The sequence below is a fragment of the Rattus norvegicus genome, chromosome 19 (assembly GCF_036323735.1).
Source record: "Rattus norvegicus strain BN/NHsdMcwi chromosome 19, GRCr8, whole genome shotgun sequence".
Lineage (NCBI taxonomy): Eukaryota > Metazoa > Chordata > Mammalia > Rodentia > Muridae > Rattus > Rattus norvegicus.
The window spans coordinates 7,682,201-7,705,325 of NC_086037.1; the positions used below are offsets into that span (position 1 = coordinate 7,682,201).

Genomic DNA, 23,125 nt, shown 5'->3' on the forward strand with positions numbered 1-23,125 from the left:
CAGGAGGTATAGGTTTACTCAGGGTAAACCTTCACTTCCCTTTAAGTATAGGTTTATGTTATATAACAGTATGTTTATGTTATGTTGTTATGTTTAAATGTTTAATGTTGTGTTATATTCAAGTTATATTGTGTTGTATTGTGTTATGTTTATATTTTATCCTGTTTATGTTGTGTTGTTAGGTTTAATGTTATATTATTTTTATGCTATGTTATGTTATGTTAGGTTAGGTTGTGTTAAGTTATCTTGTGTTGTATGATGTAGGATATTCTAAGCACCAGGCAGGTTGACAGTGAACATTAGCTATCCCAAGAACCAACACTATTATTTTTATAAGGAAGATACTCAGTCAAAAAGCCCGGTGCCACCACAATCAAACGCAATGTTATCTCTTTTATAGAAAAGCATATACAGGAATAGAAGCGTAAAATTAAGACCTCCCCCACCCCTGTGTTCGTTGCCATTATCTATGAATCTCTTTCTCCAAGACAGATTCCAAGGGGCTCCAGGACACAGCTGAAAATGACCTCACTCCATCATGCTCAAGAAACTGCAGTGGCAGACCTGTCGTCTTACAGCACAATCTAAAGGAGTCCACACTTTAGTGCTGGATGAAAAACTCACTTGGTTCCATCCATCACTAGTGAGAGGCAGGAAAACAATTGGATGTGTGTCCTGGGCACCTTGGTCCTGGTCAGGCTCACTACGTTTGATGCTATTCCTAATGGAAGAAGGAGAAGTAAATACCCTACTGCGGATAATATGAACCTTGTGGGTCTTGATAGATAAATGTAACTTTTATGAAGTTTATGGATTATTCCTCAGAGAAAGCCTGCAATATGTCTGCAGACAAGCATTCAGTGCCCTGCTAGCTTGCTGGGCAGGATGATAAGTAAAGCAAGCACCTGTGCTCAAGGGAAGAGCTGCAGTTGATCTTTAATGGTCTGGTCAGAGGAGACCTTCAGTTCAAAGGATGAGGAATGAGGTTCTGTAGCATTTATAGTTTCCCTTGGCCTGGTACTGTCCATCTGTTATTGCAGGCGAGGCCTTCATTGATCTTTTCTCCCAGCTGTTATTTATTCTCTCCTTTTAGACTCAGCAAAGGAGGAAGATGAAGGGTCTAGGTACTTTGTCATTCTCCCAATACTTCTAAGCACTAGAGCACTTTTTAAACAAGAAAACCAATAATTATTCTCTTTGGTGCTACCCATTACATTCTGCTACCCTCAGGAGTCCAAGGGCTGCTGCCCCTTGTATAGCTATAGATTGTACAGGGTTGGAATTGGTGGTTCAAAAACATTTCATTTTTCTCCTTTTCACTCTCAGTGACTTCTGTACTCCCTAGCAGAGCTGTACTGCTTAGATCTTTCCAAAATACAGCTAGCCATCCACTTCCATGAACATTCCTTCACTCTTGACTATGGTTCTCTTCCTGGTCAACTTCACTAGATTACAAAGGTGATATCTTTGTGTCATGACAATTTGGGAAGTTTCCTTAGTATTAAAAATATGCATCAAAATCCTCCTTGATGCTTCTCCTTGCAGTAGCTGACAACTAATACAGAGAATAACAGAATGTGGATACTCTCAGTCCTAGAACAGACATACACAATTCCCTCATGGCTCTGGAATCTTCATAGAAGAGAGGGCAGAAAGATTATGCAAACCAGAAGTGATAGATAGCATGAGGAAAGATATGTTTTCTAGACTGAATAGGGCAGTTGCACATATGACCTCACAGTGGTTGCTATAGCATGCATAAGACATTGGCAAGCTCAAGTCAGACAAAATTTTAGTATAGAAAGAGGAAACTGTATCTGTGATCCCATCATCAGTTGCTATTTCTATTTGATACCTGCTAGGAGAAGGGGAATCAGTTTTCCTTAATGGTAAGAACTCCTGGTAAGCCGACCACATGCCAAAATAGGTCCCATTCCCAAACTTTAAAATGAATTAAGATAAAAAGACCTTGAATCAGTGAGCTGTACTGTATAACTGAGTCCTAGCCAGGTTACTCTAAGCATACAAATAGAATTCCAAGACATCTGAGAGCCAGGGGTTAAAAGGTAGTGAATCTCAAAGACCACTCAAACAGAAGCAAGGAAGGCAGGATTTGCTTAAAAAGCACAGAGCACAGTACAGGCAAGAATCCCAGAGGTAGAGAAAGCGGCTTCTGCAGAAGGATATAGCACTCTAAATGCCATCATCAATTTAGGGCGTATCACACAGTTCAACATTTCCCATCACACCTAACGAGGCAGTGGTCGAAGAGGAGGCCCGGGACCTGATCAGAAACCTGATCAGGGGACTTTTAGTTTCATGATGATAAAAGCCTGTGAGGTGTGATGAGATTTATTTTTGAAACAACTCAGTCCATAGTCTTGACCAGCTATTTAATGTAAGATGATGACCTATATATTAAAATCCTCCCCTGCAAGTGACATAGATAGTATTTGGCCAGGAGAGCAATTGAAGTGTTGATATTCAAAGTGTAGCTCCCATCATGAAGTACCTTACAGGTTGGAGAGACAAAGCTGAGGAAATAACAAAGTGCAAGGGTAGGAAATTGCCTCAGGAGGCAGAGAAAATGGAGCATGAAGTTGGAATTGTTGCTAACCTGTCACAAAGTACATGACTGGGAAGAAAACTTACCTACAGTGAGGTTACGGAGAATGTCAGCATGAAGTAATGGAAATGAAGCCAGTGTGGCCAAACCTAGCATCCCTGTGAACCCCTAATTAAGGAAGTGTGAACTCCCTGGTCCCTTTGTTTAATGTGTGGCTTTCATTTATAATTAGAGACATGAAGTGAATCTTCAGCTCTGATTGCTATGACAAATAGATCTATAAAAAGGCCTTTCTTGCCTCTGCCTCAAATACCTATTATGGACCTATTAGTGAAAATTTAAATGGTAATTTTTTAATTTATAATTTTTATGCTTGGACTGTAGCATCAACAGATATTTATTAATCTTCAGTATTTTTCCAAGCAATACTTTGACACTAAAAGCTCTTAAAATGAGATGAGGCAAAATTAGAGTCGTAAAATATATCTTATTGACCAACAGCTCTTCTAGACTGTAAAATTCCACCAGTGTTGAGGGCTATTAGCGCCTAAGCATTGCAGTATGCAAAATTTTTTATGATATAAATTTGAGATTGTAGTAAAGCCATAACTGAGATTTCACGATCCCCAGGAATTCTGTCTGAGACTGTGAAAAGTTAATTAGAGACAAAATAGACATTCAGATCTACCTGGTGGAAAAGCTTTGTTTTTCAATTTGATAGTATTTGATATTATTATGGCAGATCTAGGAAGCACAATTGGGAAATACGAGACTTAGGACTCCCCATTTGATGTGGACTCTGCCAAAACCCATCTCCTACCAAACTGACTCAGGATAACCTTCAACTACCACAAAAGTCTGAGTATAAACTAGACTTCAGGGAAAAAACACAAAACCCCTGAGCCAAACAATATGTCATATTGTCTGTCAGCAGGACAACGGTAATTACGTTTTAAAGTTTCTGAATTCACACTTCCTCTTTTTCCCTAATGGATTTTCAACAAAGACCCTCTTAAGATATAAAATTAGTAACACTGACATTCCTCATCACTTCGATTCTGTTCTTTTAGCCTTGTTGGACAACAGGCCATATCTATAGAACTCAATATGATTAATGTACCCTGAAACTGGATATGGCCTCCCAACATTTTGCACCGTCCCAGATATAATCTCTAGTTAGTCCATGCACATGTGCTTCAGTTGTCTGTCCTGACAGAGTTCACTGGGAAGGGAGTGCTCTGTTAATAGTTTGTGTGTGCTTACTTAAGTTTATTTACATAGCTTTCTAATCATGATTTCCTTAATTCAAACAACCTCCTTTGGATCATTGCTTTCTTTGTTCATACATGTATACATAATAGTACATAGAAATTGAAGTAAGGTTGTTTACAGTTTCCGACTATAGTCAGCCCCATTTCTTCAGGTCCTTAGATCTCAGGGCCAAACGACAAGATCTGTATAGGTTGGCAAAAAGTTGACAGCAGGGAATTTTATTTATTTCTACATGAAATACTCAGAAAAGTCAAACCAATGGATGCAGAAGATAACTAGCAACTAGAGAGATACATGCAGAGTAACTCTAACCCAGTACAAGTGATCTTGATGGGACGGTTAGAATTAGAAAGTTCATCGGGGGAATGTTTCAAAACAGCTCCGTAAATACAACACAAACTGTTAAGGTTAAACTCAGTGTGTACGTAAAATCAGAGAATTCAATGATAAAGAAACCATATTTCAATAAACTTGCTAAACATATTGAAAATTTATTCAATATTAAAAGAAAATCAAAAGACTGATGTGGCAGAAACGTTACTTGCTTTGGGATCCTGATGTACAAAATGGATAGAGTGCTTCTGCCCACATTAACAAATATTCACTTAGGATTTATCCTCCCACGTGAGACCAACTGTTTATTACTATTATTCAATAGGGCCCGATACCTTGTTTGAATTGCTCCTCTTGGGGAATTTGTGAGGCATAGATTTCCTGTTGCTTGTCCATTGACTTTTTAGTTCCTAAGATCTTGACAATAGGGACTCGATATGTGCTCCAGGTTTAAAACAATCAGAGGAAACAAACAAAAACCCATTGCTTGCTGGGTTTGAGGGAAATTTGATGGAGGCAGGTACATGGTTAACATGGCTGCCACGGATAGAATGAAATGATTTTCATCCAGTGTTCTTTTCAAAACAATTTAGGTAGATGTTATATGTCCTTCCTTTCCACTTCTCAGGCACAGAGGAGCATTTGAGCTCCAGGCGCCATGACAATACTCATTTGCCACGCAAAGAACTGCTGCAGAAACCGGAAATCATGCTGCAGAAACCGGAAGTCATGCATAACAAGCCTTTTCCAGGGAAGATGAAGAGCACACTGAAGAGGAAGAGAAACATTCGGTAAAGCAGTAGTTTCCTCCGGGATTCCTAGAAAACTAGCTACGCTGCCTCTGCAGATGCCTCAAAACACGAACACAGTTTTATCCACGTTCTAGATTTGCCTAATCAGAAATTGAAGGTGATAGCCCGAATTTAACTGCAAATTAAAAATCCTTTCAGGTGATTTTGGGCTACAGTAGGTTGACAACTACTAATATGAACGCAAGATCATAATTTGCACATAATTTGCAGCATGAGTAGGACCATGATACAGAGCTACCTTTTAGATTAACATATAGTATTTAGTGAATGGCAAGTGTCCGAGCCTTAGGTTGTCTGTAGGCTAGGTGGTGATATTATCAAACGATAGAACTCAATTTTTTTTATAGCACTGTAACTTGACTTGTTTAACAGTCCTTGTCTTACTTAGGGGTGAACAGACACCATGACCAAGGCAACTCTTAGAAGGACAACATTTAGTTGCACCTGGCTTACAGGTTAAGAGGTTCACTTGGTTCAGGTGGAAACATGGCAGCATCCAGGCAGGCATGGCACAGGAGGAGCTGAGAGTTCTACCTCTTCATCTGAAGGCTATTAGCAGAATACTGGCTTCCAGAAAACTAGGAGGAGGGACTTAAAGCCTATACCCACAGTGCTGTGACAACCTACTCTAACAAAGCCACACCTACTCCAATAGGGTCACACCTCCTAATAGGGGCACTCCCTGGGCTGAGCATGTACAAACCATAGCAGTTCTCATGAGTGGAAACCATGTCATGGTGGTTGAGTTGTTTTCTTTGCTTAGGACTTCATACCTGTCAATTGAAAATAATGTTACTTAGGAAACATACTTGGGTTTACTTGAGTCGTGGATAAGTTTCAAATCCCAAGGATGATTGGACTGAGAACCCTAGTCCTTTTGTCTTTAAATCCTTCTTATACTTTGAATAGGAAAAATATCTTTATCTCCCATGATCGACTTTTTTGCCTCCCCCTTCTTCCTTCTATCACAAGTCATAGACTATTTATTGTTATTTTAAAGATCTTGTGACTATATTAGATACATGCTAAAGCTTTCTACTTTTGGATCAACTTATTAGTAACTTTACATATGCAAATCATTTTATGATGTAATATGGCATACTTGCAAATATATTTCCCCAAGGTCACAGTGTGGAGTCATAGGGATGGCATGAGAGGGACATTAGGCTTACAATTCCCACATTGTGAGCTCCCTAAGACAGTACCATTTATATAGATGCTTTGGAGGGCATAAGGTAGGTATGATTAAAATTGACATTACTGATTCTCTGAGAAAAATACCTGTAAAGAACTGACTACTACATAAAACTTCTTTGAGTAACTAGGACTCACCTAATTCTTAGATTGTAGAATCATATCTTCCTGAATATGGAATAATCCATACCTCTAAGTCAACTTGACTGGATAAAATAAAGAATTCCAGCAAATGATATTGATTATGAAATGAAAATGACGGTCACAAAATAATGTCAAGGGTGGGTTTGGAATTTGTTTCATATCTTAGGGTCAGATTTTCACTGATCACTACTGAGAAGTCTTGTGTTACTCACTCTCACATAAAACTTTAGATATACCCAAACAAATACTTTGTTGAAATAATTGACAGTTAAAATTGAAATAATTTACTGAATATCTTCTTTTAAATATTTTACATACCCATTTAATCAATATCATTGGAAATAGTCTGTAGCAATTGGGGGAACATACAGGATCCTCCATTCTGACCAATATTGCAAAAAGATAACCCATTTCTGTCCCTATTTGATTTGGTAATATATGATCTATAGCTGGGATACTCTCTCCCCATTATATGGCAACTCAATTTAAATTCCTTTTATATAGGTATATAATTTAGGACGAGTCTATAATAGTAGGTTTTCATATGTTTTTTCAAAAGGCCATTATTGTCAGTTACCCCTCACCATATTTCTTCCTCTATCTTGCTCTCCCATCCCTGACCTATTTAATCCACTTCTTCTTAATTTCTCTGTATCTCCTTATAATGCTAATGCTACATTTAATATCCTTGTCCTTGGAAGATCCCCTCCTACTCTCTTATTGTCCCTTACTAGTCACTTAACTTCTGTGGGCATTCTAAATGAAGCATACAACAGCCTTTCTCTCAAGACTCAAAGGTATATGCAAAAGAAGGGCAGAAAGCTTATAAGAACTAGAGATGGTAGACGATTTTAAGAAAACAGCAGCATTTTCCAGACAAAACAGGTCATATCCACACATGAACCTGCAGAGACTGGGGTAATATGTACAAGACCCACACAAGCTCAAATCAGACGAAATCCCAGGATGGAGAAGGGAGTGATAACAAAGTCCTATCCCAGTCAGGAAGACAAACAAGAATAATAAACAGCTGTTAGGAGAACTAAAATAAGTTGACTTTGTTGGAGTGACACTGGTCATTGATCAACTCCACTCAGTGGTAAGACAGGCCCCATGCTCTGGAATAGTTAGCCCACACAAACTTAATGTCTAGTAATTTCTTTTTCTCTTGTTCTTGTTGTTTTGTTTTTAAGAGGGAAAAGAACAAGAAGTTGGGTGGGTATAGATGAGGGAGAATCTAGGAGGAGTTGAGGGACAGAAAAGAATGTAATAAAAATATACTGTATGGAATTCTCAAAGAATAAAAGTCCTATTTAATCACTAAAATATATAAACCTGGCTGGGGATTTAGCTCAGTGGTAGAGCGCTTACCCAGGAAGCGCAAAGCCCTGGGTTCGGTCCCCAGCTCAAAAAAAAAAAAAAAAGAAAAATAAATTTAAAAAAATATATATATAAACCTGAATATTAAATTTGAAACATGAGTTAGGTTTCTAGAAAACGTTATATTTTCAACACAAGTGACAGCACAAGATGATAAGGATGTGGAACAAGGGGAATAGTCCAACATTGTTGGTGGAAATGCAAACTTATACGACCCCTGTAAAAATCAAAATACTGGTTCCCCAGAAAACTGTGGATCAAACTACCTCAAGACCCAGCTATACTACTCTTGGACATATACCCAAAGGATGATTAGTTCTACTACAAGGACACTTGCTTAACAGTGCTCATAGCTTTATTCATTATTTCCAGCAACTGGAAACAATCTAGATATACCTTAATTGAAGAGTAAATGAAATATGGTACATTTATAAAATGGAGTATTACTCTGGTTAAAAAGAAATGACATCACAAAATATGCAGGCAAATGGATGAAACTTCAAAAATATTATCTCAAGTGAGGTAACCGAGGATCAGAAAGACAAATATGGTATGAACTCACTTGTAAGTGAATATTAGCTGTAACAAATTATAATCAGGCTACAGTCCATAGATCCAGAGGGGTTAGGTAAATAGGAGGAGGCCATAAGAGGAAGCACAGGTTTTCCTGGAAAAAATAGTAGACTAGATTCTCCATGTGCCTTGTGGGGGTGGGGAGGGGACAGGAACAGGAGAGATTGTGCATGGGTGGGTAGAGGGAGAGAGTTCAGGGAGAGGTAGGCAAATTTGGGAGGCATTTGTGGCTGATGTGGAAACCTACTGTGGTAGAAACTGTGGCCCTTATGAGGGTAACACTTGAATACTCCTACTAATGGAGGATTTATAGTCTGAATTGTCATCTTTTGTAGTGAGGCAAGGCTTCCAGTGGAGGCCTTGGGTTACTTTTAATTAAGTTGATTGGCTGAGATCCCTAAGCAACCAAGTTTGATGCTAGGACAGAAGGTTGCTTTATGAAATCTGAAAATGGGGGCCTATTCCCGAGGGCAATTTCCTTCCAGTTCATTGAACACAGAGAAGTTGAGCTGATGCAGGCTTGGAGTCTTCACTCCTACATTCTAGTCTCTGTCACAATAGGTACTCTGTGAGCTATGCAAAGAGAATCCTAGACACCAACCCAGTCCCAAGACCTCAAACTTACAGCCTGTCCAGCTCGCAGGATGGGCTGGGCCAGTTGTGGTAAAGAACTTGTGAGTGAAGCCAATCAGTGTCTGATTTAACTTGAGGCCTACTCCTCAAGAAGGAGCTCATACTGAACACTGCCTGAATGACTAGGAACTGGATGTTGGATACCTCAGAGACGTAAGGATACTTTGCTATACTCACAGATCAGTGCCTAGCCCAATCATTATCAGAAAGACTTTCTCCAGTAGAAGATTGGAGCAGGTGCAGAGACTCCTAGCCACATAGGGAGAGAGGGAGGGAAGGAAGGAAGAAAGGAGAGAGAGAGAGAGAGAGAGAGAGAGAGAGAGAGAGAGAGAGAGAGAGAGAGAAGAGAGAGGGGAGAGAGAGAGAGAGAGAGAGAGAGAGACTCTATTGGAGGTCTCCATCAAGTCCCTCCCCTCAGAGATGGGGAACCCCGCAGAAGAGAATAGAAGGTAAGAAAGATTGTAGGATTCAGAGGTTATGGAGTAGAACATGGAACCAGGAGAACATGGTCCACTGAATTAACTAAACAGGGATCACTTGGGTTCACAGAGACTGAAATGGTAAGCATATGTCTGCACCAGGTCCTCTGGAAAGATGTTATGGCTGTTAGCTTGGTGCTTTTGTGGGATTCCTAGCAGTGGGAGTGGGTGAGTCTCTGACCCTTTTGCCTGCTCTTGAGATCTCCCTCCTTGCCCCGCCCCACACAATATCTCTCCTGTTCCTGTCCCCTCTGTCTCTCCAATACACACCGGAACCTAGGCACGCGGAGAATCTCGTCTTATTCATTTCTGAGGGAAACCCGTTCTTCCCCCTGTAACTCTCCTCTCTACCTAACCTTTCTGGATCTGTGGATTGTAGCCTCCCCTCCTATTAGTTGCCTTGTCCAGCCTCAACATGAGGACTTCTGCCTTGTCTTACTGTTTTTTGTCCTGTTTGGCTGTTATCTCTTGGAGGCTTGCTATTTTCTGTGAAGAAAATGGAGCGGCCTTATGTATGGAGTAAAGGGGAGTGTCTGGGAGGCAGGGAGGGAAACAGAGATTAAGGCGTATTGTATCAAACAAGAATCTATTTTCGATTAAAACTTTTAAATGTTAAATTTTCAGATCTTTCCCAATTCACAATCTGAATATACTTATCTATTACATGAATATATTTTAATTAAAATTTATATCTTCTGGTGATTATTTTTGACATTTATTTTAACTTCCAAGGAAGAAACTGGTGAGCAGGTGAAGGGTAGTATCTTTTCTGCTATGATGGTAGAGTTATATGCTCTATGTTTTAAAAAGTCCGTTATAAAGCATTTTCTTCTGGCCTTTGTGTTTATCCTTCTGCTGCTTATAAACATGGTTGCAAAATAAAATGACCTTTCAGAGCTCCCAAATATAAAACTACAAAATGGATCATCAGCTCTATATTGATGGTAGATTTAAAAAAAATATTTCATAGAGAACATGAAGCAAGTTCTGTTTTCTGATAAGTATATATATATATATATATATATATATATATATATATATACATTGTGTTTGGTTTTCTGTGTTTTTTGAGGGAGAAAAAGAGAGAGAACATGAACTTGAGTTAGTACAGAGGTAGAAGAGAGCTGAGAGGAGATGGGGTGTGTAAAAATATAAGAAAAATATACTGTATGAAAAATTAAATAAAATATTACAGAAATAAAATAGTCTTTAGTTTACAAAAGCCACAAACATAGAGAAAACATATAGATAATCTAGATTATTTTAAAATGTATACATTTTGGCTATTAGCCCAAATGCTTGAATTACCCTAGATGCCTAGAACAAATGAAACTCAAGACGGATGATCAAAATGTGAATGCTTCACTCCTTCTTTAAAAGGGAAACAAGAATACCCTTGGCAGGGAGGAGAGAGGCAAAGATTAAAACAGAGACTGAAGGAACACCCATTCAGAGCCTGCCCCACATGTGGCCCATACATATACAGCCACCCAATTAGACAAGATGGATGAAGCAAAGAAGTGCAGACCGACAGGAGCCGGATGTAGATCGCTCCTGAGAGACACAGCCAGAATACAGCAAATACAGAGGCGAACGCCAGCAGCAAACCACTGAACTGAGAATAGGACCCCTGTTGAAGGAATCAGAGAAAGAACTGGAAGAGCTTGAAGGGGCTCGAGACCCCATATGTACAACAATGCCAAGCAACCAGAGCTTCCAGGGACTAAGCCACTACCTAAAGACTATACATGGACTGACCCTGGACTCTGACCTCATAGGTAGCAATGAATATCCTAGTAAGAGCACCAGTGGAAGGGGAAGCCCGGGGTCCTGCTAAGACTGAACCCCCAGTGAACTAGACTGTTGGGGGGAGGGCGGCAATGGGGGGAGGATGGGGAGGGGGACACCCATAAGGAAGGGGAGGGGGGAGGGGGATGTTTGCCCGGATACCGGGAAAGGGAATAACACTCGAAATGTATATAAGAAATACTCAATAATAAAAAAAAGAAATTCAAAAAAATGTATACATTTTAAAGGCTTACCAGGCTAGAGTGATGGCTCAGCAGTTAAGAGCACTGACTGCTCTTCCAGAGGTCCTGAGTTCAATTCCCAGAAACCCCATGGTGGCTCACAACCATCTGTAATGGGATCTGATGCCCTCTTCTGGTGTGTCTGAAGACAGCTACAGTGGTCTCACATTTATAAAAGTTTTACAAGAAGTATAATTTTTCATATATATGTAATATATATATTATATATATGTCACAAAGTGTAAATACATACCCCAGCAAAAGCGTTTAGCTTTTAGAAAGCATGGACTTGGGATCCTGCATGCTCTTTTCCATAGGGAGTGTTTGCATTCCTTTTTGACTGACACATGAAATGTGAACACTTTTGACAAGTATTTATTTGAATAGTTACTGTATTTTGTAGGGTTTCTAGGCATAAGAACATAGCTACAAAGGAAAAACTCTGAATTTCTGAAGGTCATATTCAATATTCAATGACGTGATGGACTTACTGATGGAAAATGCACAAGACATTTTGGAATCGTTGTCCAAATATTCCAATTAGAGCTCTGACATCTAGTATTGCTTCATAGAGCGAAAACCCTAAGTCTTTCTGAGTCGTAAACATCTGATTGGAAGGGCCCTGGGTTAATTTCCTTGATTCATATAAACACTGATGAATAGGAATAAATTACTATGTAAAGTGGTTCTTAGAGTGTTTGAAAAATGAGAAAACAAAAGCCTAGCGGTGAGCATGGCGTCACACACCTGTAGCTCCAATATTTGGTAGGAAGGGTAGAAGAGAACCACAAGTTCAAGGTCAGCTTGGGCTACACAGTGAGAGTTCTTCTTAAATTTCTCAAAGAAAATTCTACCTGAGAGGAACAGCCAGAGCTTGTCAAATACAGAGGCGAACGCTAGCAGCAAACCACTGAACTGAGAACGGGGTCCTGTTGGAGGAATTAGAGGAAGGATTGAAAGAGCTGAAGGGGCTTGAAACCCCGTAAGTACAACAACCAAGCAGAGCTCCCAGGGACTAAACCACTATCCAAAGACCATACATGGACAGACCCACGGCTCCAGCCGCATATGTAGCAGAGAATGGCCTTGTTGGGCACCAGTGGTAGGAGAAGCCTTTGATCCTGCTAAGGCTGGATCCCTCAGTGTAGGAGAATGTCGGGGGCAGGGGGGTGGGAAGGGAAGGTGGTTGGGGAGGGGGAACACTCTTATAGAAGAAGGGGAAGGGAGTGGGATGGGGGCTTATGGTTGGGATACCAGGAAAGGGAATAATATTTGAAATGTAAATAAGAAATATCCAATTAAAAAAGAGTATAAGAATTTATTCAATTTATTTATTATTTTTATATGCTGAAGAAAAATACCAAAATTAGGGAAAACTAATGTAATTTTAAAAATTACTTGTTTTTACTTTGTACATATGAGTGTTACCAGCATGTATGTCTAGTGACAATAGAGGCAAGAAGAGGGCATTGGATCTACTGTAACCGTAATTGTAGACGGTTATGAGCTCCCATGTAGGTGTTGAGAACCAAACTGTAGCCCTCTACAAGAGCGGCACGCATCCTTAACTACTGAGCCATATCTCCAATGCTGGTTGTTTTATTTTTAAGACTGCATCTTACTCTATAGCAGAAGCCAGCCTACAGCTTACTACATAGTTCAGGCTATGTAGCTATACTTAGCTGAAAACCTACTGCCTTATTCCCCTGCTGCCCTTGAATTACATTTATGTGCCACCATATAGGGCAAACTATACTCGATACCTGAGATACATGAGTTTGTGGAGACCAAGATTATAGATTGATTTAAACACATAATACAAATTGGCCTCAAGGATGTTAAAAGTGGCTCTAGGACGTTCTGAGACCTACACTTAATAGATCTGGCACAGCTCCTGCAGTGGGATATTCCGGCAAGCCCTATTTAGAGACTGATGTTACTAGTTTGGGACTCAAGGAAGGACCCTTTTGGGAAGGACCCTCTTTGCTCTATTTAAAAAGGTTTGAGGAAAGTGTGTCGCCCGCAAGTGCAAGCCAGTGTTTGTCGGCTCCTTGGGTCCCTACTTTGGGTTTGCACTAACCTAAATGACTCCAGTGGTTGTTTTTAACAGTGCTGTTTGTCTGAGCCAATCGGTGTGTGACTTGAAAGAAACCACGGACTGAGAAATTCTTGTTCTGCTATTGCCCCAACAAAAGTGAGCCAGGGATCAAAGTGGTCCAGTGTGTTTTCTAGTATGGACTTTCTTTCCTCACAGAAGGAATGCCTCATTTTTATAGAGGTCTGGAGAGAGAGAAAAAAAAAAGAAAAAAAGAAGTGACACATCCCCAAGAGTCCTCCACCACAAACCACGAAAGAGATAAACACAGGGCTTGATGGGAAGCAGCAGCACACTGAGCTCTTCACTAAGAAGCTATTAAAAGAACAGAGTAAGAACCACTTGCCAAGCCGACGAGCCTAATTTCTCACTTGCACTGAAGCATTTGCAATTGTGTCATTACCAGTGCAGATCTGTTGTTCTCACACTGATGTATCGTCACAATACCTAGATATGTCAGGATAGCAAATTTGAGGAAGAGTGCTTGTAGGATGACGAAAATTTCCTATTAGTTTTTCTGAAACGGTAAGTGCAAATACTTCATTTACTCTCCGTCCCCTTTTCAGCTTGCATTTAATATCAGAGCAGCATCCCATCAGATCCACAGTGGTGATTGCATAGTTACATTGCGTGCTCTGCTGTTTCTTGATTATAATTGAGTCACTTACCCAAATCTGAGGAAAGGCAGGAAATCAACCATTTGCGATGAATAATTCCTGCAAATTGAATGCAAGACTGCATTTTATAAATGCAGATTAGGTAGTAGTTCACATTCTTGCGAAGAGCCCTCCAGGTAGACCGTAGTACGTGATGTCACGTGGTAACTCATCCGTTCAATGCCCGTAAGATTGTGCTTGTCCCAGTTTATCCAACACAGTTATGCTGTACAGCTGTTACCCTAGTTAATATTTGTCATAGGCAAACCCACCTGGCTAGAGAGATAAATAACACGGACAGCTCTGGCAACGTGCATACAACATATGTAGCTCTTCAGGGGTGGGTAGTATGGCTTTTCGGAAATCCCAGAAATTTCAGTTAGACAGCCCTGCCCTTAAACTCCAACTTTGCTATGCATTAATTATACAAATTCGCTGACGATATTTTCATTTTTTTCTTATTATACAGTTCTGTGTCTTTATACATAGGATGTAAATGCTCTGACTTACATATTAAGATTATTATAAATACTGGGGTCTGCACAGATGGCTTAGTAGTTAAAAAACACTGGCTGTTCTTGTATGAGATCAAGATACCCTCTGATTAATTTCCAGCACCCAAATGGTTGGCTGGCAGGCATCTTAATGCCATTCAGGGGATCCCAATGACTTTATGGTGTCTCAAACCACTTGTAACTTAAGTCACAGGGTATCTGACGTCCCCTCACATCACAGGCACCAGGCAAGAATGTGCTGCCCGAACATACATCCAGGCAAAACACCCACACATGCGAAAACATGAAATTTGACAATATTATTATTAATATTGATTAAATATTTCACACAAAATATACGGCACATTACATGTAAAGTTTTTAACAAAAGGTAGCTATAATAGTATATACTTATGTGTTTACATAAATAGATAAAATTAGAAAATAAAACAACATCCTTTCCTGGCATTTGCCTTTAGAAAATTACCTTCATTTTAATTTACTTATTGTTTGTATTGATTTATTTATCATTTAAAATTTAATGCAATATTTTGATAATTTTCACCTTTCTACCCAACTGTTTTTTCTCTTTCTCTCAAAGGAACACCCCTCAAAACAAACAAACGAAACAAACTCAGTTTAACAAAATAACTCAATGAGATACAATTTATCAAAACAAGCAAAGCCACACACAAAATATCATGGGTTCCATTTTGTGCTGGCTGATTACTCCTGGGCATGTGGCTTGCCCTGAAGTAGACTTCATATACCCAGAGACAATTCACTGAATGAAACTGATTTTTTCCTTACCCGGCAGGTGCGGCAGGTATTGGTTTCAAGCAGCTTCTTGGTTAGGAGTAGGATGTCTTTATCAAATCCATCCCCCTCAAGGCTCAGGTATCTATAGGGAAAAGGAGGCAAAGAGATTGTAAGAGCTATAGGTGGTGGGTGGCTCCAAGGAAACTGTCTTCCTGACACCACAGGACTGATGCACACTTCAAATGAACAAAACCTGAACCGTATGTACTTTACAACATCAGTGCTGAAATTCTAGCTAGTAAGAAAATGCTCAAGTATAAATTCAAATCGTGAGCATTTGAGACAACATACAAATGCATTTATTTCTTGCCATTTTTTTTCTGCTAATACCTCATAGTTAAAGACTTGATTCACCTTTGTCCTGCTGGCTCTGTCTGCCTGCCTGCCTGCCCGTCTGTTTCTCTCCTCTCTCTTTTTCTGTCTCTGTGTCTATATCTCTCATGATTATTTTTAATTTATTCCTCCTTCATATATTACATTCTGACTACATTATCTCTTCCTCCCAGTACCTACTCCCAAATTCCCCACTCTCCCAGATCCACTCCTTGGTTCCCCCTCAGAAAAGAGCAGGCCTCCCAGGGATATCAACAAAACGGAAAGCAAAGTGTAATTTTCTCTCTAACTCCCCTTTGTTAGACGAGGATGCATGGAGGCATGAAACATTGTCATTAGAAAAGTCCCTAACTTTCTACAACGACTTGTGCTTCCATGCCTTAGCCTATGACAATCTGATGTATATTCTGAGGGTTTTGATTTTTTCCTTTAATAATAAACAAATCTCCGCTCCATCGAAGGTAAGTTTGTGGAGATTTATTGAGTTTCAGACCCATTGGTCTTTTGATATCCCACAGTACTCCTTAACTACTTCCTCCTTTTCCTTATGGAGTTAATAGTTTATTTCTGGTTTGGTTTTTGTTTTTTTTTATTTTTTGAATTCTACCTTTCAGTTGTTTTCCATAATGCTAATCAATAGGTTCAAGGTGATTGCTCATCTGAAGATCCACTGATGTAGCCAATTTTCTAAGCAGCTTGTGCTGCTTTTCTTTCCCTTCTACCTCCTTTTGTCCTCTCTCTGTCTGTCTCTGTTGTCTCTGTCTGTTCTCTCTCTCTCTCCTCTCTCTCTCTCTCTCTCTCTCTCTCTCTCTCTCTCTCTCTCTCTCTCTTTATATCTTTTTGTTGGTGGTGACAGTACTGAGAATTTACCCTAGGGTCAACCACATCCTGAACTACTGTTCTCTTCTCAAACTTCAGCCCTGTCCCTCCTTTTACATTTATTTCAAGACCGGAAGATTCTCAGAAGTAATTTGAACCTATGATTCTCTTGCTTTAGGATCCTCTGGACCACAGAAAAAATCTGTGATACAAGACTTAAGTTTTCCTGTTAAATATATTTATTTTCTTCTTGTGAAGACATTTCAATAGTAGACACTTTAGAATGTGTCTATATAAAGTGTAAATATTTCTGGAGTAGGAATCTATTTTATTTTTAACCACTAGTTACATAGCATCATTCCTCAAACTTAAGTCACATACTATAATTTTCTAGGTTAATATATTTTGAATGTGAATGCTTAGATATTACCAATCTTTTACTTCTGTATAATGAAGCATCAAGAAGGAAACTTAAAGGAAGGGCAGAGAATCATAGGTTGAAGGCAAAGCCCCAACCCCGAGCAACAAAAAAGTTCCAGAATATTGAAGAAGTAGAAAAGGACAATCAGGACATACAACTGTTGGGGATAAAATATCAAAAATTTCCTAGACTATTTTATTCATTTCCATACAATGAATACATAGATTACAATGTCATACTGCTGAGCCAAACTCTATTCAAATCTTATTGTGCTCAATTTCAAAGTATTTGTAAGAAGCCCACCATAACCCTATGTTCCATTTTCTTTTCTGGTTTCTATCCTTAATTCATGTCAGATAATTTATAACGGGATAGAGAGAGCATTACCATAGAAAGGGACTACTTACATGCTTTGGTAGTTTCTGATCTCCTAAAGTCCTTTCTATCTGATAGGTCCCTGTGTTTAATAAATAAAAAGTCAGATTTCATAGAGATGGGAATCCTTATGCTGAACATTAGCAAGCTTGCTCTTGTTCATGCCCACGTTGCCCAGTGAGGTTCCATTGCGGCTGTGAGGCAGGCATTCAGACAGCCATATTTGTACCAAAGGACTCATTTACATTCCGTTGCAACAGACTACTGCAACAGGCTATGTGCCTGACAAGAACAGCTAATAGTTTTTATCACCAGGTGAGAGAGTTTAATAATTTATTGGAATATCTCTCTATTAACATAAGGAATTCTCAAAAAACAGAGGCTTGGAGTTCTTACTGCTCTGCTGGAAACATTAAGGATATTGATTTTCATAGAAAGAAGCCAAGTAACATTTTAGTGAACATGTTTTTTTTTTCATTTGTTTTTTTTTTGTTTTTTGTTTTGTTCTGTTTTTTTTAATGCAGTGGAAGTGTTTCAAAGTTTCAGTCCATTGTCCAAGGTTACACTGCTAGGAAAATGCAGATCAGAAATCATGAATGCCATCTGTTCACCATTTTTCCTGTGCTGCCAAATTTTAATGGGAAATAGAGGGTTATTCCCCTCCTTACCCCCCTCCATCAAGGTCTCTCCTCTTCATTCAACATTAATGAAGAAAGCATCATATTCTTAGGACACACAGCACACAGTTCATGGACTACAGTTTTTAGGCTTTTGCATTGAGTGTAATGTAGTTAGCTTTGTACTCTCCGGTTCTCCGATAATGAAAATTGATTAGAAATCAAAGAAGCAGCAGGGATGGGTATTGTGTTTAGAGTAACTCTCTGAAATCCAATCATAAGGACTCACATTGTCTAACCCAATAACTATTCTCATTCGTATTTCGCCACCCCTCCACCTGGTGGAAACTCATCCGAAGAAGAATGTGAAAATATGAGGAAATAATCACCATAACTCTATAATCATAATTAATGCTGAGAAGCCAAATGCTAAAATAATGGTGCTTGGAAGGAATTTAGTGCAAAAGTACAAACTAAAATTTTCATTTGCCAACCTCAGAGAATTGACTCACTTTCATATCTCTGTGAACTTTTAATCTATAAAATATACTATTTCTATTCCCTTAATTCTGCATGACTCCCCCAAAGGAAATTAACGGAAATGCATTACTTACCAGACGGTATCCCAATTAGGATTACCTGAAATCAACAGGATGGAGCTTCTAGGTTGAATACCAGTGTGTCCTCAAGAAGAGTGAGAGAGATGAAGATATTTAGAAGGTCACCATGTCTTTTACCATGTAGTTTATCGGGCTACAGTGAGGCTCTGCTCTCGAGAAGCCTGCCATCCTAGATGGCTTTTGCTTTTAGACTATAGACACGAGACAAACGAAACCTCCTTATTTTATAACTTATTCAGATGGCGGTATGGTGTTATTAGCGACAATAACAATAAGAACAAAGCAGTGTGTGGTGGCCGTTGTATTCCTTCTCTAAGTCCAGACGTCTTTATCAGAGAACTACAAAGAAAGCAAGAGACTATACAAAGCAAACTCTCCAGGAACGAAAAAGAGCTGTGTTTAGAGTTCCACTAAATCCCATGCTGAAATAGAAAAATGTGTGTTTGATATGAGACGTGATAACCATTTTCTTTTGGGCACACATTCAGATGTGGGTGCCTGTATGCTTTGCATCTATGGCTTCAGCTAACTATTAAACTAAAATAAAAAAACTGTCTTTGAGAGAAAAACAGCACTTGGGCTGAATTAGGTAGAAACTATTTTTCTTCCTATTTTCCTAACTAATGCTGCTCAATAGCTAATGATCCAGGTTTCATCACACATCGAGTTAAAACCTATGTGTGTAGGTGATACATAAATGTATACTATATAAATGTATAAAATCAACACTTTATGAAATATAGTGTCTGTAGCTTTAGAAACCCACAGAGGGTCAAAAGTCCCCTGCCGAATCATGACTACGTGTGCGTGGGTATATGTGTGTGTGTAAGTATGTGTGTGTGAACATATGTATGCATACAATCAAGGGTGAGTATTTCTAGGAAGCTATGCCTGGTAAAAATCAGATGAATGGGAGAATGAAGTGACTTTCTCTATGAAACAGTTCTTCTGCTTTAGTGTGATTCTGCACAAATTTGCCTATCACATGATTATTTTAAGTAGTATGAAGTGTAATCCACATGAATCATTTTACATTGATTCTTGACATATGGGTCACCCTCTATACTAACATGGTAGCCACATGTTATCTCATTATATCTACTTATAATATTAAATGTAAAATATAGCGTGTTCAGGTAACTGTTCTGGTTTACTGGTATTTTGAGGACTCTGTCTTTTTATGTTGAGTTTTCACTGGGCTCTATGCCAGACTCAGCCTCTGTCCTGGGACTACTTTGTCTCTACTTCCCAAGGTTCTATTCTTCCTCTTTGACAGCAACAAGCATTTGTTTCTGCAAATTACCAAGAAAGTATGGTATTTGTACTCCTATGAACTGGTTTATTTCACTTAACAGCCCCAAGTTTCATCCATGTTGTTGCAAAAACAAAACAAAAGACTTTCATCTTTTGAAGCGAAATAATTCTCAATTGTGCTTATTGCCTCATCATTGATGGACACAGTGCTGGTGTGAGGAATTCTGCAATAAATGCAGAGTTCAGCCTTTTAGAACTTCTTTTCATCTATGGTCTGCCACTTGACAGCTACTTCACAAGGTGCTTCTATGCTCAGCTATGCCTGAGCTACTCACTGTTTCCCTACAGTGGCTACATTATTTTCACTCCCAGGAGGCCTTACAAGAATATCTCTTCTCCACACCCTCATCGGTCTTTACTAGTTTTGGTCTTTTTTGACAAAATTGATTCAGTTTTTTTTTTATTTGCATTGGCTTAATGTAATTAGTTAGACTGAGAAGTTTTAAAGCACTTTATTATAGATCTTCTTTTCAGGAATATCTATTCAGATTATAGTTCTTATAATTGAATTGTTATTACTATATTGTTGTTGATTTTCTTATATATTTTGAAAGTTGATCCATGTCAACTTTACAAATCTCATGAATGAAACAAGGGTTCACTAGGTATGCTTAATTAAATATGACATCACTTCATCACAATGAACCACAAACCCAATAATGATTATTAAAATAAATGCTTAGAAAATATTTCATAAAGTTTTACCTCCCTTTTGTGATAAGAGTGCTCACCAACTTGGGCATAAAGAAACTTACTTTTACTCCAAAATGGATATATGGTCAGACCCATGAAAAGCAAAAGTAAAAACAAAACAAACAAACATATGAACAAACAAAACAAATTTTCTCTAAGAAGCTGGTATATGTCAAAGGCACACAGGCTACCCTTTATGATTCAACACATCAGGAATATTAGCAAAGACATTCAGGTAAGAGACAGAAACACCGTGATCCTAAATCAGAAAGGAAGAAGTCCGGTTGTCCCAGTTTGCAGATGACTTGATTTTTATATATAGCAAATACTAAAGGCTCCAACAAAGAACAATTACAGACAAGGAATGAATTTGGTCATGGACACAAAACCTGCAGATATAACTGAAGTTTTTGCTGAAAAGATACATCAAAGAAGGAGTGTCATTCACTGTAATAACAGTCCTATGAAAAGAAAAACCTCAGCCTGTTATTAACGTTATTTAAAATAAAAACTACTGAAAAGATATTCATATTGATGCTTGGCTAAAATTAATAGTGTAAAAACCCACACTTGTCGATTCAGTGCAACCTGTATCAAAATGCCAATGACATTCTTCATAGAGTTAGAAAAATAATAAAGTTTATATTGGGTTACAAAAGACTGAGTAATCAAAAACCATCCTGAGTACAAACAGCAAAGCAAGATGCTCATAATATTCCAGTGTCAAACATTTGACAAAACTGTAGTGACGAAACAACACAGTACTTGCTTACACACACACACACACACACACACACACACACACACACACACACACACGGGGGGGGAGGGGGGAAAGGGAGAGAGAGAGAGAGGGAGAGACAGACTGACGGACAGACAGACAGACACAGAGACACAGACACACAAGGGGAGAGAGAAAGAGAAAGAGAGACAAACAGACAGACACAGAGACACAGAGACACAGGAAGAACATGATAGAAAAACCTGAAATCAATCCATGTATATATAGAAAACTGATGTCCAAATGAACAAACAAACAAACAAACAAACAAAAGAATCACCAAGGAAATGTGTGAACAATCACTTCAAAAAGTGGTACTTTGAAATGTTGATATGCAAATTCAAAAGAATAAATCTAGATGACGCTCTTTTTCTGAATCCAAAATGAAATTGATATTGAACAAAGATACATATGCAATGCCTAGAACTATGAAACTGCCAGAAAATTGAGGACATCAAATTCAAATTTTCTATTTTCTACAAAATAATTTCTTTATTTTATAAGCAGCAGAAAGCTGGTGGTTATATGAATGCTTTATCTCTATGTTTATATATATATAGATGTGTGTGGGTGTGCACATGCATGTCCACACGTGTGTAGGAAGCATCTAATAGCAAAAGAAACAATTCAAAGAGTAAAGCTACCTATTTACTGCAAACTGAGGGCATGGGGAGCTGTAATGTAACTTAGTAGCTCTCAGCACTAATGGAAGAGTCCAGGTATCTGAAAGCACATGTTAATGAAGGACTCCTGTAAAAAGGTTAGAGAACTCAAGGGTTCAACTCTACACAAAGAACTACAGGCAACTAGGAATGCTAAAACAGAAGAAATTTTCCAGGGAAGAACACACCAAATTAGGTCTCCAGTTCCAAATGGTCATCTCTAAAAACATACATACAAGTAACATTATACAGACTGAGAACATTACATGTACGAATACACACACACACACACACACACACACACACACACACACACACATTACATATACATGTAATAAAGGAAAAAGAATCTATGAATTTAAAAGAGCAAGGAGAGTTATGGGTGGAAGGGGTGGAAGAAATTGTGGAATTATAAATGAAAAATTAAAAAATAATTTTTAAAAATAAGAAATAGATAAATAAAGTAAGAGAAAAAGTTAAACATTTGACTCTAAACTTGAAATTGAGTTGGGGAATCTATGTGAACACATCAATCAGACCATGTAGTTCAGACAGACACAGATTTTTTTATACCTTTACCTATCCCCCAACAGTATGCCCTCCGGAAGAGAAGAAGGCACTGTGAAGTTTATCACTGGTCATGTTTCCAATGCTGAGGATCTATATTATACAAATTGTGTGCTCAGGTCATTGAGGATGAGGGACGATAAACTCAGCTTGCAACTGCAGTCCTTAGCCCTATTGCTCCTGTTCTCCCCTAGCTGAACACTTGTTCTGTTAGTCATGTATTTTCTGTATTTTCTGCACTGAGCAGAGGCTTGGGGCAAGTCACAGTGAACATACTCTTGACTTTCTATCAAGTGACCTAGGTTCATCCCCCTGGGCAGTGAGATCAGGTGTATTGATTTTCTTTCTATTTTAATTAAGCATTCCATTCTCATACATCTCAAATGATATCCCACTTCCCTGTTATCTCTCCACAACCTGCCCATCCCACATCTGCCTTCTTC

The 23,125-nt window shown here is 38.7% G+C and overlaps 1 long non-coding RNA gene across 5 annotated transcripts in view; it reads left to right on the forward strand.

Moving 5' to 3' along the window:
* Positions 1-1,782: 1,782 nt before the first annotated feature.
* The window catches only part of LOC102548009 (uncharacterized), a 36,707-nt gene continuing 15,364 nt past the window's right edge, over positions 1,783-23,125 (forward strand). For 2 of the 5 annotated variants that reach the window (XR_005496754.2, XR_005496756.2), the window contains exon 1: positions 8,544-9,060. This is a non-coding gene — a long non-coding RNA (uncharacterized LOC102548009). Of the gene's footprint in view, positions 1,890-4,799; positions 4,963-8,543; positions 9,061-23,125 lie in introns of those variants that run through there. The other 3 variants (XR_001842229.3, XR_005496755.2, XR_597121.4) reach the window with 3 other exon arrangements.